The sequence below is a fragment of the Colobus angolensis genome, unplaced genomic scaffold (assembly GCF_000951035.1).
Source record: "Colobus angolensis palliatus isolate OR3802 unplaced genomic scaffold, Cang.pa_1.0 Scaffold3, whole genome shotgun sequence".
In the NCBI taxonomy this organism is placed as follows: Eukaryota; Metazoa; Chordata; class Mammalia; order Primates; family Cercopithecidae; genus Colobus; species Colobus angolensis.
The window spans coordinates 12,079,928-12,098,057 of record NW_012116265.1 but is presented as its reverse complement, the minus strand read 5'-3'; the positions used below and the strand labels follow the sequence as shown (position 1 = coordinate 12,098,057).

Here is an 18,130-nt window from a genome sequence, read left to right as displayed (position 1 = left end):
AATAAAGCATTGACGATGGTGCTTGGCATAGAATAGGCTCTTTTAAAGGCTGCTGCTGCTGTTATTATTGATTCCTTTCCTTCACTCTGTAACAGGGTGCTGCCACTCTGGAACTTCTTGTTTTCTGAGGTTTGGGATTTCTCTTTTATTTCCTATTTGTTGGGAGCCAGGCTCTCTGGCATTGTCCCTTAGTTAGAAGGGCAGTGGAGTTTTAAGTATCACAGAGGTAGCTGTGCTGCATAAGGCAATCCGATTTAACGAATATTCTTTAAGGGCAGGCTAGGGAATAAAAAGGATGAATTTAAGATCTAATCTCCATCCCCAAGGAGCTTTCTTGGTGATGGGGGAGTCAAACAAGCACAATATATTCTGCTATAAAATAATCTGTGATTTTAGAAAATAAAACAGAGCTTTTATGCCTGGCCACGTGGAGAACAGTGAGGCCGTGGGTTCCTCGGAATTAGCATCCAATCCAAGCCTTTCTGACTGCAAGACTCTGCTCTGTCTCCCTCCATCCCACTGCAGAGAAGAGTTTACTGCCCTCCTTTAATAGGGAGTTTTTCTAACAGGAATGCTAATCTCCTAAGCATTAAAGGTATAAAAAAATGAGCTTCAGGTAAATGATCTGTGCTAATCCTAACTTCCACTTATAAAAAACAAGGGAAGTGTTGCCTCCACAGGAAATCCTTAGGGTGTTGCAGAAACAAGGCAAAACAATGTTTCCAGCAGCTCAGGCACCATCAAAAAGGAGGATATGATGAACGGGCAGGCATTTAATTGACCCTCAAGTGTTTCAGTTACCAGGGAAAACAGAAATCTGCCCTTAGTTTATTTTAAAATGAGAAGGCTCAGAAATGAAAGACCTTGTGCTAAAGCCTTGATAGGGTGGAGGCTGGTGGTATTTGTGCTTCGGTATTTCTATTAATGCCCCAGGCAGCAAAGCCAGGATGATGGAATGATTCACGGTGTTGTCAAATGTTCTTGTCATTTGAAATGCCACATAAAGTAACTCTAGTAGCTGTCATAACTACTGTGATGTTAGCGGTTTATAGAGGGTGGGGGCTGTGGATTTCCATTTCTTATTATACTTTCTGTATTAATGATGTGTTGTGCTGGACTCCTATTAACTTCAATGGTAACTGGCATTAGGTTCAAGTGGCTGAAGAAGAGACCTGGAGCCAGAGAATGAGATATAGGGCTTATTGGGAACTTACTTACGGGAACCGTACAGTGGTGGCGGGCTGGGCAGGAGAAGTGTAACCACTTGTAAAAAGTATGCAGTTTATACAACACATTTGCTTAGCAGCCTCCCCCCAGCAACCTCCATGTGGCAACCCTCATTCCACCCACAATAAAGGGCCTCGATCCCTGCTGCAGCCCACATTCCATGGGATGCGCCGGGGTCCAGATGTTCCTCACAGATAAGGAATGAGTCTCCAGGTTGGTCGGTTCTGGATTTTTTAGCTTAGAACTTCAAACACACATTCTTCTTCTTAAGTTACTGCTCTCAGGTGCATCTACCATTCATGATGCCTTTTATTTTTTGTATTCTTGATGCTTTGACCCCTGCGGCCTTGCTGACTCTCGAGGGACTGCCCCTTCCAGGGCTAGCCACTTATTTGCCCTTGAGCATCTGGAGCAACCCTTTTACATGCAAACCGACCAATCCAGAGCCCACACTTACAACCACCTCCTCTGTTGCGCCTTCAACACTCAGTGTCACAATCCCCTGCCCTAATCACTGCAGAGGCCACATGCCAGACAGGTAGGGACAGCCCCTAAGCCAGAAGCCACTGAAATTATTCAAATTAGCCAATCCTAAATCATTTACCCTGTCTTACCTGTGCCTGGCAGCAGAAACCACAATAACTTGCGCTTCTCCATGCGGTCTCCTCTCATCTTGAGATCTGTGAGTATAACAAACTGTCTCTTCAATGGCAGTCATGTCCTGATCTGTTGGCCTTGCCATACCTAAATAATAATCAAACCTATATTTTAAAACAGTTTCCCTTTTCTTAAGTAGAATCCAAATGAGACAATATCTGAAAGGATCTCAAGGGGTAAGCATGGATGTGGATGTGGCTAAACAGGATTGAATACATTGAGCTAGGTGAAAAAATCATTTGAACAATCTGGTTTGCTTTTAAAATCATTTTTTAAAAACCTGATAGTGCAGGATATTTCATACAAGTGGAAAATGTTCAGACCATATATGTCTGTAGAACATATACCCACAACTTCCGCAACTGGACCAGAATGATCAGGATTTGGTCAGCATGACTGTCAGCTTCCCTAATTTTCAGTCCTACCTTCAACTCGGAACCAACCAGAGAAAACCAAATAAATATGCTCCCCAAAACAATCAGTCACATAGAATGCCCCTCTTCCAGTCAGCTGCCTTCAGCTTCTCTGTGCTGGCACCTCCAGTGAAGGCATACCTAAACTTTCCCTTTCTTTCACTATAAAGTTTTCCTACTTCTTATTGAGTTGTGAGTCTCTACCAAACACAAATGATGTTGGCTGTCTCCATTGCTATCAAAAGCTCTGAATAACCTCTGTGTTTGTTCTGTTAGTCTTTATTTTCACTCATGCTTTAATGCTTCAACATGAAATAGTGCTTCAACCACTATTTCTTTTTTTTTTTTTTTATGCTGTCCTGCCCTGATTTGCCCTGTACCAAAGCAATCTTCCTCAGCCCCTTGCCTCTCTTCACATAGGCAGAGCTACCCTCTCCTACCCTTTGTAGCCCTGGTCGTTATTTTGGATTTTCTGCCGAAGCCTAGTTCATGTTGCCCAGGCTATATGACTTTATTTTACTTCATATTTAGTGATAATTTATTATCATAGCAACACTTTCCTCATGGCTTACACCATACCCTTATATTTTCTGTGTTTGTTTTATTTTCAGTTTTTTAAAATTTTACTTTAAGTTCTGGGACGCACATGCAGAACATGCAGGTTAGTTACATAGGTATATGTGTGCCATGGTGGTTTGTGGCACTTATCAACCCATTATCTAGGCTTTAAGCCCCGTGTGTCCTAGGTATTTGTCCTAATGTTCTCCCTCCCCTTGCCCCCGACTCTGTGACAGGCCCTGGTGTGTGATGTTCCCCTCCCTGTGTCCATGTGTTCTCGTTGTTTAACTCCCACTTATGAGTGAGAACATGTGAATGGGAAGTTTTCACCATGTTGACCAGGCTGGTCTCGAACTCCTGACCTAAGGTGATCTGCCCACCTCGGCCTTCCAAAGTGCTGGGATTACAGGTGTGAGCCTCTGTGCCTGGCTTGTCTGTTCTTAATGTACAGTCTAAAACTGGACTCAATACATTTACCCGTCAAATCGCTTGAACCCGGGAGGTGGAGGTTGCAGTGAGCTGAGATCACGCCATTACACTCCAGCTTGGGTGACAGAGTGAAATGCCGTCTCAAAACAAACAACTACCAAACAAACAAAAACAAACAAACAAAACAAAGTTCCATACTGTACCAAGCAGTCTTTGTGAGTGGGATCCAGATATGTGTAATTTTGAAAAGCTTCCCCAAGTGATTCTCTATGTAACTAGAGCTGAGAACCATCATCAGATCAAGCCAAACTTCTGTTAGTCTGATAGGCAAGGCTATCAACTTACTGGTCCCAAAAATGGAGAACTCTTTTCAATGTTTCTCAAACCTCTTTGATAAGACTAACATGTAAGTGCTTGATAAATCTCATCTTCTCTTGGCTCTGTCTTGGAATGTCTCAAAGCCCTTTACTGTACAACTTTGCAGACAGTGGCTAGGTTTTTCCAGTCACAGTCTATACATACATCTTCTACTTCAGTGTCTCTACAATGTCAGGAAAATTATCCAAACTTAGAAATAAGCAGAGATTACTGCATGTTTAAGCCCTGGTCTTGGCTTGACTTTCTATCCACTGGACTATTTTACAACTCCAGTTCTCTAAGGGATGGGTCTGGGAAGTTGCAGGTAAATCAAGTGCTCCAGGTGATTCTTATGTTTAGGGATGGTGGGAGCTGTCTGCAGAGTATCTTGCAGCTTCCCAAATTTTGATGTGCCTACTAATCACCTGGGGATCTTGTTGATGTATGGGATTCTGATTGAGTAGGTCAGGGAGCGGGTGCTGGTGTCTGCAGGTCTAACAAAGTCCTAGGTACTGCTAGTGGTTGTCAGTCCATGGGCCACACTTGAGTAGCTGCAAATGCCCATTGAAATCACCTGGGGAGCTTCAGCAACTACTGTGGCATTTGTCCCATCCCTGGGGATTCTAATTTAATTAGTATGGGTGAAGCTTGGGGATCAGGAGTTTGAAAAGCTCTCCAGGTGAAAGCAATTTGCTGCCACGGCTGAGAACCAATGTTGCATAGATCTACCTCTGTGCCTGCTTTTACTGTCATGCTGTTCTTCCCATTTGGATACCCTTCTTTTTCATCTTCATTAAACCACACCCTACAAGTTCTACCAAGCTCTGAAGAGGACTTCCTTTTCCAAGATGACTTCCTTTCTTAGCCCAGCTTATACTACTTCTCCCCTAACTTTGATTTTTTAGCATAAATGCATACAATTTATACTACATTAGTATTTGATAATTTATAGGTGCCTTTTAAGATATGAATGTTTCCAAGTTGTGTACTCTGAAACTTTGCTATAGGGCTTTTCAGTGACTAGGTTTTCCCAGTCACTGTCTATGCATACATCTTCTACTTCAGTGTCTGAACAATGTCAGGAAAACTGAAACTTAGAAATAAACAAAGGGATTACTGCATGTTTAAGCCCTAGTCTTGGCTTGACTTTCTGTTGACTGGACTGTTTTACAATTCTTAGGGGCACAGGTTAATTTGTTAATTTTGTCCCGTAGAGATGCAAATAATACCTGTCTCTTGGAAGTGCTAACCTCAAAGGTTAGGGTAAGACATTAGTCAATTTCATATGTAACCCAGCAATCTTATTCTAACATTCATTTATTAAAATGGCTATACACACCTCACTTGTTCCTTCATTAATTAATGAGTTGAATAAAACCTTTGGCATATCATTCACATGAGAGTCCTGATTTTACCTTTTTAAAAATGTTTTAAAATGCTGAAATGCTTAAGTAGGAGTTTAATCAATGCATTGCAAAATTAATTGAATTGATGAAGCAAGTGATAAAGTTTTATTTCTGAAGAGAAAATACATCTTGCAAGTGTAAAACAGAATAATCAATACATGAAATAACACGTGAAAAACCCTAAGTAGTAATAATTTCAGACAGGAACAAGCCATGCTGATTTGGATGTTCTTAGTCATGGATTATGAGGGTAATCACTCAACAGACATATTCAATTGCTTTTCTCCTTCCTGTGCATTTAATCAACGAAAATAGAGGTTCAGAATGATATGCCAATAGTGGGAGGAACCACAGCAATGGAATCAAACAATCAGTTCAAATCTTGGCTCTGCCCTTAGTAGCTGTTCTCTGTAAACTGGAGTTAATAAATCCCTATGAGAAGTGTCTGGTATATAACAGGTGCTCAATAAATGTTAGTACTCTTCCTCATGAGCATCTCAGAGGATAAGAGGTGGACAACTGCAACCTAGATTGGAAACCTGAGTTATGGAGAAAGAGTTAAAGTGACTTAATACTGTTTATATAGGGCCATAAAAACACCATCTGCTAGCTCTAGCCAGTTAAGCTATTACAAAGCTGACATGCACTAATGCTACACTGATAGGAAAGGAATGGCCAAGGTTTTGCTGTTTCTATCATTATTCGACGAGCTGCCATCTCGGGACCAGTCGCCAGTTTACCCATCATATAACCTGGTTGTTCAACGTTTAAAGATTTATTTTAGTCCTTAAATATTTATACTCTCCCCCAACCTTTTATTGCCATAGTTACTGCTGAAGAAAAAACAAGACTCAGGAGGTTACTGTGTGGTATATCAGCAGTTCTAGGCTTTATCGTTAGATTGGGGTATGTTTTATGTTGAATTAGACTCAGATGAGTGGATTAATATTAAACTCTCATTTTGCATGATGAGGCTAGATGTGCCTCAGAGAAAAGGATAAGGTCTATTCCTTTTCATATTATCAGTTAGTGAAGAAAAGGCCGCTTGCTCTGCAGTGCACATTGCTGAGCCAGAAGTGAATAGCAGCAGATTCTGGATCTTGGCGGGGGGCGATTTGCCTCCAATAAAATGTGTAGCTGAAGTTTGTCCCAGTGGCAGAAGTGAGCTCAATGATTGCTCCTGCTGCCTTTCATAACACCTGCATTTGGATCCTTGGTACCCATTAGGCATAATGATGGGCTGATTCCACATCCCTGGGACATTTGGCCTCATTTGGATGATTAAAGAGAATGAAATATATGTCCCAGACACCTGCCAACTTGCAATAATAATAGCCTGTATTTACATAATATCTTTCTCTAAGGATCTCAAAGTCCCTTGTCTTTGAAAATCTATTTCTGAGAGAGAGGAGGAGATAATCTCACTTCTGTTTTGCAGAGTTTTAGAGCCATGGTAAGATCTAAATATTTGGTCATTTTGGTAACTATTCTGTGTTCCAAACTTTGCTGCATATTGAAACCAACTGGACATCTGTCACAAATATGGATACCCAGCTCCTAAGCCTAGGCATTCTCATCTAATTGCTCTCGGGTTGGGGTTGGGTGATCACCTGGGCATCAGGATTTGTAAAAGCTCCTTAAGTAATATGAATGTACAGAAAAGCCTGCGGACCACATAGGTAAAGGCATTTGGTCTGAGACATTTCTGCGAAGTATTAGCAGTAGGAAACATTCACACGGCTGAGCTATTAGAATTACTCTTCCCCACTGGGTTCTTCATCCTTTTTGCTGTTTTCATTGTGGACCAACCCTATTAATAAGGAAGACAGACATTTAAAATATAGCTCAATGCCAGAGTTCTCTCACCTTCAACCAACAGTAGGTTAGGTCAGATCATTGTCTTCCAGTAGCAACTGTACTTTGGTGGAGTAATCTAGAGAGAAGATAATGAAATCAACATATAACTGTAGTTTTAAAAGATGACAAGAAAAAAATCATCCCCTGGGAACTCTATATACAGCTGTGTGTGTAGCAAATATTTAGAAACTAGCATTCCATTCAGTAAACTGGTGTTTTAAGGAGGGAAAACGTAAAACGCCTTTTAGTGACAGTGGGGGAAAGGATTCCACAAGTCATGCATGAGTTTAACAGGGGTTTGTGGCGGTGTGGCTGGGGGACTTTTATCCTTTAGCTTATTTGTTGTTCCTGGACTTTCACAAAGATGTTCAGGCATGGCAGAGGGTTGGAAAAGCCAAGAAGCAACCAGTATGTCCCTGCATTACTGCTGGTGATTCAACTACGGTGTGGGACCAACTTGTCTTGAAAATGTATGGATCTGATGGTGACAATTACAGGGCTGTTTTCTGGAAGCAGCTGTTGCCTGCGGAGAGTAAGACTGGCTTATCAGATGTTGAGCTGCCTTTCCATCTGCTGAAAGGAAGAGGAAACAGAAGTCAAAAACAGAACAACTACAAAAAGTGGAACCTGCACAGAAACAACAGAAAAGAGAGGAGATGATGGGAGAGAAGGCAATAAAACCTTAATTAGTTACCAGGAAGAGTTCATTCTCTTAGTGTCTTTGGCATTAAAGATAAAAGTCACGTCCTCCACCGCCACTAATGGAAAGGAAATGAAGTGATGAGAAGATGCATTAGGGAAGCCTGGATCTGGGCCAGCTCACTGGTTCTATGGGCCCCTGGAAGACCCTAGAGTCTCATGACTCTCTGACTGTGTCTCAAGTGAACAGTTACCTCCTTGCTATAGTCCCTTTGGTGCCCCCTAAGTGTTAGAATATTTTCAACTTAATTCTGGAGGCACAAGGACATCCACGGACACTTAGAATATCTGAGCAATTCTCAGCAGACATTAGGTGAGTTTGCTGTAGGGCGTCCTAGTTTCCCAGGGCTGCCCTAACAAATTACCACAAATTGGGTGGCTTAAAACAACAGAAATGTATACTCTTGCAATTCTGGAGGCTAGAAGTCTAAAGTCAAGGTGTCAGTGGGGTCGTGCTCCCTCAGAAGACTTTAGGAAAGAATCCTTCCTTGCCTTATCCCAGAGGTGGCTCCTGGCGATCTTTGGCATTCTGTGGCTTGGAGCTATATTAGTCCAGTCTTCGCCTTCATCACTGTCTTCCCTATGTGTTTTCCTATGTCTTCTCTTCTCATATGCACCAGTCTTTAGATTTGGGGCTCACCTCAAATTCAGGAACATTTCATTTTGACACCCTTGCCTAATAACATCTTAAAAAAAACCTGTCTTTTTGCCAGGTGCCGTGGCTCACGCCTGTAATCCTAGCACTTTGGGAGGCTAAGGCGGGCGGATCACCCAAGGTCAGGAGTTCAAGACCAGCCTGGGCAACATGGTGACACCCTGTCTCTACTAAAAATACAAAAATTAGCTGGGCGTGGTGGTACACACCTGTAATCCCAGCTGCTCAGGAAGCTGAGGCACGAGAATCACTTGAACCTGTGAGAGGGAGGTTGCAGTGAGCCCAGATCACCCCACCACACTCCAGCCTGGGCAACAGAGCAAGACTCATCTCAAAAGAAAAAAAAAAGACTTCCTAAATAAGGTCACTTTCTAAGGTTCCAAATAAACATTAATTTGTTGAAGGGGGGCAGACACTATTCAGCTCACTACAAAGAGAAGGAGTTTACAAGAGAAAGAAAGATTGATGTATGGATTGAGAGCAGGGGCTAGAGCTGTGATGAACATTGGTTGTTCATTAGAAACACCTGGGCAAGGGCAGCCTTTAAAATCTCTATCCTGGCCCTAGCTCCAGATATTCTCAATCTGGAGTGGGACCTGATTAACATAAACACTCTTAGGTGCCCAGCACATAAGGTATATGGATGACGGATAAGGAGGGTTGGTCTAAAAAGTAATGAGGAGGAATGGTGACTTGGGGGCAGGAGGAGCCTGGAAACCAACATGTAGCATTGAGAAGCATTCAGATTTGATTTGGTAATGTCTCTTGAAGAACATGGGTTTGCAGGCTTTGAAAGACAAGTTGCCAGTTTGAGATGCCAAGTCTAGACTTGTAGGAATTCTTCTGCAATATCTTGGATCTGTGAAAATGGTAACCTAGCTCAAAAACATGGTGATAATGACACAGAATATGTGGGATGAATTCTGACCTGAAAAATCTAGAATGTGGAATTGACTTACCTAAGAGAACCCTATGAATGAATGTTCCTACTCAGGAACTAGGTCGTGTTCTAAGTCTTGTTTGCCCAGTTGTATATACGCTATGCTCTGGAGTGATTCTGCCATATTGTAGGGCTCTATTCTGGAGGCTAATTGGACACTCTTCTTCACACAAAAATTCAAGACATTGTTCTAAGGCTCAAGCATCTACTTATTTTTATTTTTTGAGACAGAGTTTTGCTTTTTCACCCAGGCTAGAGTGCAGTGGCATGATCTCGGCTCACTGAAACCTCTGCCCCCCAGGTTCAAGCGATTCTCCTGCCTTAGCCTCCCAAATAGCTGGGAATACAGGCACCCGCCACCAAGTCTGGCTAATTTTTGTATGTTTAGTAGAGATGGGGTTTTGCCATGTTGGCCAGGCTGGTCTCGAACTCCTGATCTCAGGTGACCCACGTACCTCAGCCTCCCAAAGTGCTAGGATTACAGGCGTGAGCCACCGTGCCTGGCCAAGCATATCTACTTCTAAAAGAGCTAACTCACTGCCCAGTATCCCTTGTTAATAGTGAGATCTAGATTAGTACTTAGCCTTGTCACTTAGTAGTTGCATGACCTTGGGCAGGTTATTTATCCTTGTTTTACAGATGAATTTATTAATATCTACCTTAATGGGTTATTATCAGGATTAGATTGTTATGAGGTGTAATAAACATTCTTTTTCTCTGTCTCTTCTCCATCCCAGATGACAAATCTGTTTTTTTTTAACCAAATAAACACTATAGATTATTGAATGACATATGCTACTGTTATGTTTTAAATAGCAATAAAATTATAATGGTACTAATAATAGCTGACATTTTCTGAGTATTTTACATGTGCTGAAAACTTAAAAATATTTTGGCACATATAATTTCATTATCACAATGATTCTATCACCTCATTGTAAAGGGAGATAAATAATGTATATAATGTGTAGTAGATATATAAATGATATATATTTATATAAATGATATAAATAACATATGTAACTTATATAATATATCCCTCTTAACAAATGAAGAAATTGCAACTCAGAGACAAGAAGAAATTGACCTAAGGGTGCACAGCTCTTTTGACCTAAAAATTGCACATTATCCATTCTACTTTACAATTCTCCCAACTCATTTGTGTCCTATGTGAGGACAGGGGCCTACATCAGGCAGGACCAGTGACCAACTCATGGTTGCCTTTCAAAAAGTCCTTGTAAACTTAGAACTCTGTCTTCTAAAAGCTCCAATTGAAATGAATGGAGCCCTCAAGAGTGCTAAGTCTTTATTTGTATTCACAAATATTGTGTCAACATTTTCATTTTAGAGTGTGAATTATAAAAAATGATTGCTAATTAAAAAACAAAAACAGGTAACATTCCATTAGTGTTTCATGAGAAAGCCTCATCACTCCTAATATATTTTTAGGCTATTTATATAAGTAGAGCCAAAGAATCTATAGATCCACAGAGCTGGTAAACCATTAAGAAAGGGGATAAAAGAATATAAAAGGAGCGTTACCTTTCAGGAGTTAAAGTAAATCAGTTTTGAAATCTTAACATAAAGCTTTATAACCCAGGTATTGACATATAAAATGTCATATTATGTTTTTATAGTCACATAACAGGTAATAAAAATACCTAGACTGTCCCTGGCACATGGTAGGTGCTCAGCAGGGGTCTATATCTCTAAATTGATTAAAAGGAAATTAGGAATGAATAATGCTTTACGTAACTCCCAAAATAAATACATCAAGCAGGATGTGGAGTTAGGGGGACAGACCCCAAAAGGATACAACAGAAACAAATAAACCTAAGTAACTGTAATATTTTCATTGCCTGTTGCACACAGCAAGTCAGTATACTGAGACACTGGGTTTGCAGCAGAGAAAGATGTTTAATCATGGGGTCGCAGAACAAAGAGATGGGAGGAAACCTCAAATCCATCTCCCTGATGAGTTTGGGGCTAGGGTCCTTAAGGGCTTTGGAGTGGGCTAAAGTATGGAGATCATTGATTGGTTAAAGAGTACAGGGTAGGCTGGGCGTGGTGGCTCATGCCTGTAATCCCAGCACTTTGGGAGGCCGAGGCAGGCGGATCACCTGAGGTCGGGAGTTCAAGACTAGCCTGACCAACATGGAGAAACCCTGTCTCTACTAAAAATACAAAAATAGCCCAGCGTGGTGGCGCATGCCTGTAATCCCAGCTACTAAGGAGGCTGAGGCAGGAGAATCACTTGAACCTGGGAGGTGGAGGTTGCAGTGAGCCAAGACTGCGCCATTGCACTCCAGCCTGGGCAACAAGAGCAAAACTCCATCTCAAAAAAAAAAAAAAAAAAAAAAAAAAGAAAAAGAGTACAGGGTTAAGTCATGGCACAGGGTAAAGAAGCTGTATTCTAATGCTGATCTCCCTCCTCTGTGAGGGTCTTCAAACTGGTTGCTGGAATTCAGGGTCTGAAAAACATCTTAAGCAATCTTTAAACAAAAGCCTATGATTCTAATGTCTACAGGAAAAATCCTGTCTATAGGAAAAATGTGGATGCAAATTAATTCTAGTTATAACTATATTTCTGTCCAGAATCCAGTGTGCAATTTTTGTCCACCCTATGGGGGTGGTTTCAGTATTACAAATGAAGGACATAACTACACTGAAGGGTGAAGGGTTCCCCTTGGCCCTCTGAAGATTTGCATCCCCCCCAAAAAAACAATCAACTTGCAAAAGGCAGATTAATATGAGGAAACTATTCCAGTAGGTAGTCAGGTAGACATGAGCAGGGCAGGAGATGCCCCCATTTCGCAGCAACTACAGGCAACCATCAGGTGATAGGCAGTTACTAATTTCTAAAATAAGTGGATGCAGCCAGCACGAGGGAAAGGCAGTCCCTCAACAGATAGAAACACCTGAAACTGTTGATCAGCAGCTTCCCAATAAGGTCTCAGGAAGCGGGCGAGCGGGCTCACACATGCGGATTAAGAGGCCAAATGGCAGAGTTCAACTGGTGTATGACTTTCTAGGAACATTCCACTGCTAAGGGAAGAATGCCTCAAGTGAGCATGCGTACAACTCCAGTAAACAAGTGGTCCTTCCCCCACCCCGCCCCAAGTGCCGGCCGGCCACTGTGCAAGCAAACAGCCCACACCAAAAGAAGAATCAGGAGAGGAGTAACGCAGACCCTGGAAAATGCCAACATGTAAAACCTCAAGTCAAAAGTCAAATGGTGCACTTGATCTCTCAAGTGCTCAAACCTCTTCCAAGTGTACCTCCTTTCATTCTTGGTCTAATGCTTTCTAATAAACTTTCACCCCTGCTCTTTCTGCCATCTCTTACTTTGCCTCATGCCTTTCGGTCAAATTCTTTCTTCTGAGGGGCAAGAACTGAGGTTGCTGCAGACTTGTAGGGACTCACTGCCGGTAACAAAAGGGCAGGGCATGGTGGCTCATGCCTGTAGTCCTATCACTTTGGGAGGCTGAGGCGGGCAGATTGCTTGAGCTCAGGAATTCAAGACCAGCCTGGGAAACATGGTGAAACCCTGTCTCTAAAAAATATACAAAAATAATAAAGTCGGGCATGGTGGCATGCACCTGTAGTCCCAGCTACCCCAGAGGCTGAGGAGGATGCTCGAGCCCAGGAGGCTGAAGAAGTAGTGAGCTGTAGTCACACCACTGCACTCCAGCCCAGGTGACAGAGCAAGACTGGATCAAAAAACAAAAAAGAAAAATTAAAACTAAGAGAAAAGGCATACAAATTTATTTAGCATGTATACATGGTAGCCTTTAGAATGAAGACCTAACCCCCTTGTATTAGTCCATTTTCACACTGCTATAAAAAACTTCCCTGAGACTGGGTAATTTCTAAAGGAAAGCAGTTTAATTGACTCACAGTTTCGTATGGCGAGGGAGACCTCAGTAAACTTACAATCACGGTGGGAGGTGAAAGGGAAGCACGCACCTTCTTCACAAGGTGGCAGGAGAAAGAGAGCACGCAAGCCTGCGAAGTGGGACAGGGGCCCTTATAAAGCCATCAGATCTTGTGAGAACACACTCACTATCACGAGAACAGCATGGGGGAAACTGCCCCCATGATCTAATCACCTCCCACCAGGTCCCTCCCTCAACGCCTGGGGATTACAATTCGCGGTAAGATTTGGGTGCCAAACATAGAGCCAAACCATCTCACTCCCCAGTGAGGTACAGAAGCTTACACATCATTTTAAGGCTACAGAAAGAATGTGCACTCAGGGCATGGCCAGGAACAAGTTAGGGAAGTAAATTTTAGTGGTAAGGCAGGTTCTAGGAGAGAGAAAGGAAGAGTCTTGGCTAGCAAAGGTGGTCTTGTTATGTAGATGAAACTTCACAGGTAGCAGTCATTAGAGATAATAGATGGTAAATGTTTCTTTCAGACCTTTAAAGGTGTCAGACTTGGTTAATCTTTCTTAGATCCGGATAGGAGAAGAGCTGATTGGATTAATGGAAATTCTCTACAGACGAAAATTTCCACCACAGAAGACAGCTTTGCAGGGCAACTTCCGTTGGCCGGCCTTGTGGCAGCCATCTCAAAACGTCAAAGAAATACATTTTAGGATAAAATATTTTGATTTCTTTCAAGGGGATGCAGAAAACATGAACTAACTTAGGTAACTTTGGGAAATAGCATTTTGACCGGATGCTATAAGGCTAAAATGGAAAGAAGGTGTGTCCGGAATTGGTTCCTTCTGGTGGGTTCTTGGTCTCATTGACTTCAAGAATGAAGCCGCAGAAGCTCGTGGTGAGTGTTACAGCTCTTAAAGATGGTGCGTCTGGAGTTTTTCCTTCAGATGCTCAGATGGGTCCAGAGTTTCTTCCTTCCAGTGGATTTGTGGTCTCGCTGACTTGAGGAGTGAAGCCACAGACCTTCACAGTGAGTGTTACAGCTCATGAAGGTAGCGTGGACCCAAAGAGAGAGCAGCAACAAGAGTTACTGTGAGGAGCAAAAAGAACAAAGCTTCCACAGCAGGGAAGGGGACCCATCCAAGTTGCTGCTGCTGGCTCAGGGGGCCAGCTTTTTCCTCCCTTGTTTGGCCCCACCCACATCCTGCTGATTGGTCCATTTTACAGAGCACTGATTTGTTCATTTTACAGAGTGCTGATTGCCCCATTTTACACAGTGCTGATTGGTGCATTTACAATCCTTTAGCTAGACACAGAGTGCTGATCAGTGCATTTACAATCCTTTAGCTAGACACAAAAGTTCTGCAAGTCCCCATCCGACCCAGAAGCTCAGCCAGCGTCACCTCTCAAAGGTACATGCATATTGTACTCTAGTTAATACATCTTTTTGTCAGAGTGTTGTTTAGCAATTCTGTAGTGAAACACTTGATTCTAGGACTGAACAAGAAAGGACTATATTGTAGTTAATGAAAGCCAGGTTTCTCACTGTTGGAAAAAGAAATTATATCCAAGAAAGGGGGACAGAATCGACCTTGTGGTGCTGGAACGGAATTGGAAGTATCAGTATGAACTCATGGTTTCTAATATGTACATATATAAGTTGATAAACATAAATGGGCGTATATGCATGAATTAGTATATAACATATATTTTCCTACCAGGTCTACCTAAAGGTCCAGGGAACAATAATACTCTGTAGCAGTGAGGACTCATATCTTGGTTTCTAAATCTCATTCTTTGACAAAAGAAATTGTAACCACCAGACAGGTTCTTCTTGCCTGTTGCACAGACAGAGCTGATTTATCAAGACAGGGGAACTGCAAGAGAGAAAGAGTTTAATTCACACAGAGCCAGCTGTACAGGAGACGAGAGGTTTGTTATTATTCAAATCAGTGTCCCTGAAAACTCAGGGATTAGAGTTTCTTTTTTTTTTTTTTTTTTGAGATGGAGTATCACTCTGTCACCCAGGCTGGAGTGCAATGGCGCAGTCTCAGCTGACTGCAACCTCCACCTCCTGGGTTCAAGAGATTCTCCCGCCTCAGCCTCCTGAGTAGCTGGGACTACAGGCACCTGCCACCACACCTGGCTAAGTTTTGTATTTTTAGTAGAGATGAGGTTTCACTGTGTTGGTCAGGCTGGTCTCTTAACTCCTGACCTCATGATCCGCTCCCCACCCCCAGCCTCCCAAAGTGCTGGGATGACAGGTGCGAACCACCGCGCCGGGCCAGGGATCAGAGTTTTTAAGGATAATTTGGTGGATAGGGAGTTGGAAAGTGGAGAGTGCTGATTTGTTGGGTTGGAGATAAAATCACAGGGAGTTGAAGCTCGCCTCCTGCACTGAGTCACTTCCTGGGTGGGAGTCACGAGACTAGATAAGCCCGTTTATTGATCTGGATGGTACCAGCTGATCCATCAAGTACAGGGTCTGCAAAATATCTCAAGCCTTGATCTTAGATTTTACAATAGTGATGTTATCCCAAGGAGCCATTTGGGGAGGTTCAGAATCTTGCAGCTTCTAGTCACATGATTCGTAAACCATAATTTCTAGTCTTGTGGCTAATTTGTTAGTTCTGCAAAGGTAGTTTTGTCCCCAGGCAGGAAGGGGGTTTGCTTTGGGAAAGGACTGTTATCATCTTTGTTTCAAAGTTAAGTTCCTCCCAAAGTGAGTTCAGTCTGTGCCCAGGAATGCACAAGGACCGCTTGGAGGTGAGAAGCAGGATGGAGTCAGTTAGGTCAGATCTCTTTCACTGTCATAATTTTCTTAGTTATAATTTTTGCGAAGGCGGTTTCAAAATCATGGCTCCTTGTTTGAGAAATGATTGATTCTAAGGCTGGGGGGCACAGAAATACAAAATGAGCCTGGAGCATCTTAACAGTATCAGAAAGTAAAAAAGTTCTAAAAAAATAATAAAAAAGGTGAGGCAATGTCAAAAAGAAGCCAACCTAAAAGAGCTCCCAACAGCTGAAGTGGACAATTTGAGCAACATAATAGGTAACAATAATATTGAAACTGCTTTTGCAAAATTATGATAGTAAGAAAAATCTGACAAAGCTGACTCCATCTTGCTTCTAACCTCTAGGCTGTTCTTGTTCATTCCTGGGCATAGGCCAAGCTCACTTTGGGAGAACTTTATAGTTTAACCTTAAATCAAGAATGATAATAGCCATTTCCAAAAGTACTCCCTTATTTTTTGGGTTTGAAAACATGTTTATTGGCTGGGCGCGGTGGCTCATGCCTGTAATCCCAGCTCTTTGGGAGGCCGAGGTGGGTGGATCACCTGAGATCAGGAGTTCGAGACCAGCCTGGCCAACATGGTGAAACCCTGTCTCTACTAAAAATACAAAAATTAGCTGGGTGTGATGGTGGGCACCTGTAATCCCAGCTACTCGGGAGGCTGAGGCAGGAGAATCACTTGAACCCGCGAGGCAGAAGTTGCAGTGAGCCGAGATCGGGCCACTGCACTCTAGCCTGGGCGACACAGTGAGACTCTGTCTCAAAAAAGAAATCACCTTTACAACACTAATAAAAGGCCGCAAGAGTAGGATTATGGGAGGGGCATGAACTCTGCTGAGATGCAAGTGTAGTTAGAAGATATCCACCACTGTAGCCAGAAGACATGAGATTTGTAAACTCCTCGAGTGCTCCTATATATACTATCACTATTGTAAAACTTAAAATTGGTGTTTGAGGTATTTTCCAAACCCTTCATTCTGATGAACCAACTGGCACCACCTGGACAGGTAACCTACACCGAGAAACTGGCTCAACTGGTCTTGTGATCTCACCCAAGTTGTCAGTTGTCCAAATTAGGGGAAGCTGAATAAAGAAACTGCTAGAACTCTGTATTGTTTTTGTAATATTTTTATAAATTTAAAATTATTTGAAAATAAAATATTAAGAAATATTAATGGGATACTTGAATATCAGTAGAATAAGCGTTAGGATGGGAGTCTATTACTCAAATCAGTTTCACTGAGAACATTTTATTTTAAAATAATATTTTATTCTAAAATATTGGTGTATGAACCATATTTGTTCTTTTTCCTCTTAAAAATAGTAGAACAATATTTTGATTAAAATGAAAAAATTGAAAAAAGATAACTATTAAAAAACCTTAAGAATAGAAGGTTTTAAGAAGCAAAATAAAGACAAAAGATTCAACATCTAATACACAATATTTACCAGGCATTAGACATCTTTTTTGTCTTTGTTTTAAAGATGTTTGTGGAGATTAAATGGTATAATGTATGTAAAAATGCTTTGAAAAATGTAAAACATGCTATAAATACCATTATTCTTTCTTATAATCCTCATCTTCTTCTTGTTCATGCAATCATTTACTAGAGCTAATTTTATTTGTTTAAATGTTAAGCTGTTGCAGAGAAAAATTATAGGAACCTTGGTTTAAGACAGATCTGCCTTTCATACCATATAGTAGCTGCACAATAAATATATATTCAGTAAATTGAATGAATGAATATGAACGAGTCTAGATTCTTTCGCTTACTTGCTTTGTCATCTTCGTCTTGTTGAACCCACGGAAGACAAAGACCATGTCTTTGTGGCTTAGTATTGTTTTTCCTGAGCTGATTTTTGTGTCAGCCATATGGTAGGCATTCAATCAATATGGGATTCAATAAATAGTAAGTTGCCAGTAGGCAGAAGTCTTTCAAATGTTGAATCATTTTTGTATCCTTTTTATTTGTTCAGAGCAACCGAGGGCATCTTGCTGGACAGAGGGCTGTTCTATCCCTCAGTAATTTCTGTTAATATAAATTCATTCTTATATATTTGGACCAGCTATCTTCACTATTGTCTGAAGAGCAGCACTCAAGTACCTCTGTGGCTTAATCCTCACTTCCTTGTCAGCTTCAGTTCCCACCACACCTTGAGCCTTAGTGTTCACCTCAAGTCCCAATTCATTGGATTGTTTACAAATTGCCAGAGAAACTCTGAACTCTTAATTATGTAAGCCTTGGCTCATGTG

The 18,130-nt window shown here is 41.7% G+C and overlaps 1 long non-coding RNA gene across 1 annotated transcript; it reads right to left on the bottom strand.

Moving 5' to 3' along the window:
- Positions 1-5,129: 5,129 nt before the first annotated feature.
- LOC105517086 lies at positions 5,130-7,477 on the bottom strand. The gene is made up of 2 exons (XR_001002610.1): positions 6,914-7,477; positions 5,130-5,337 (listed from the first exon to the last, which is right to left on the bottom strand). It is a non-coding gene; the product is annotated as an uncharacterized LOC105517086 (long non-coding RNA).
- Between the last annotated feature and the right edge of the window lie 10,653 nt (positions 7,478-18,130).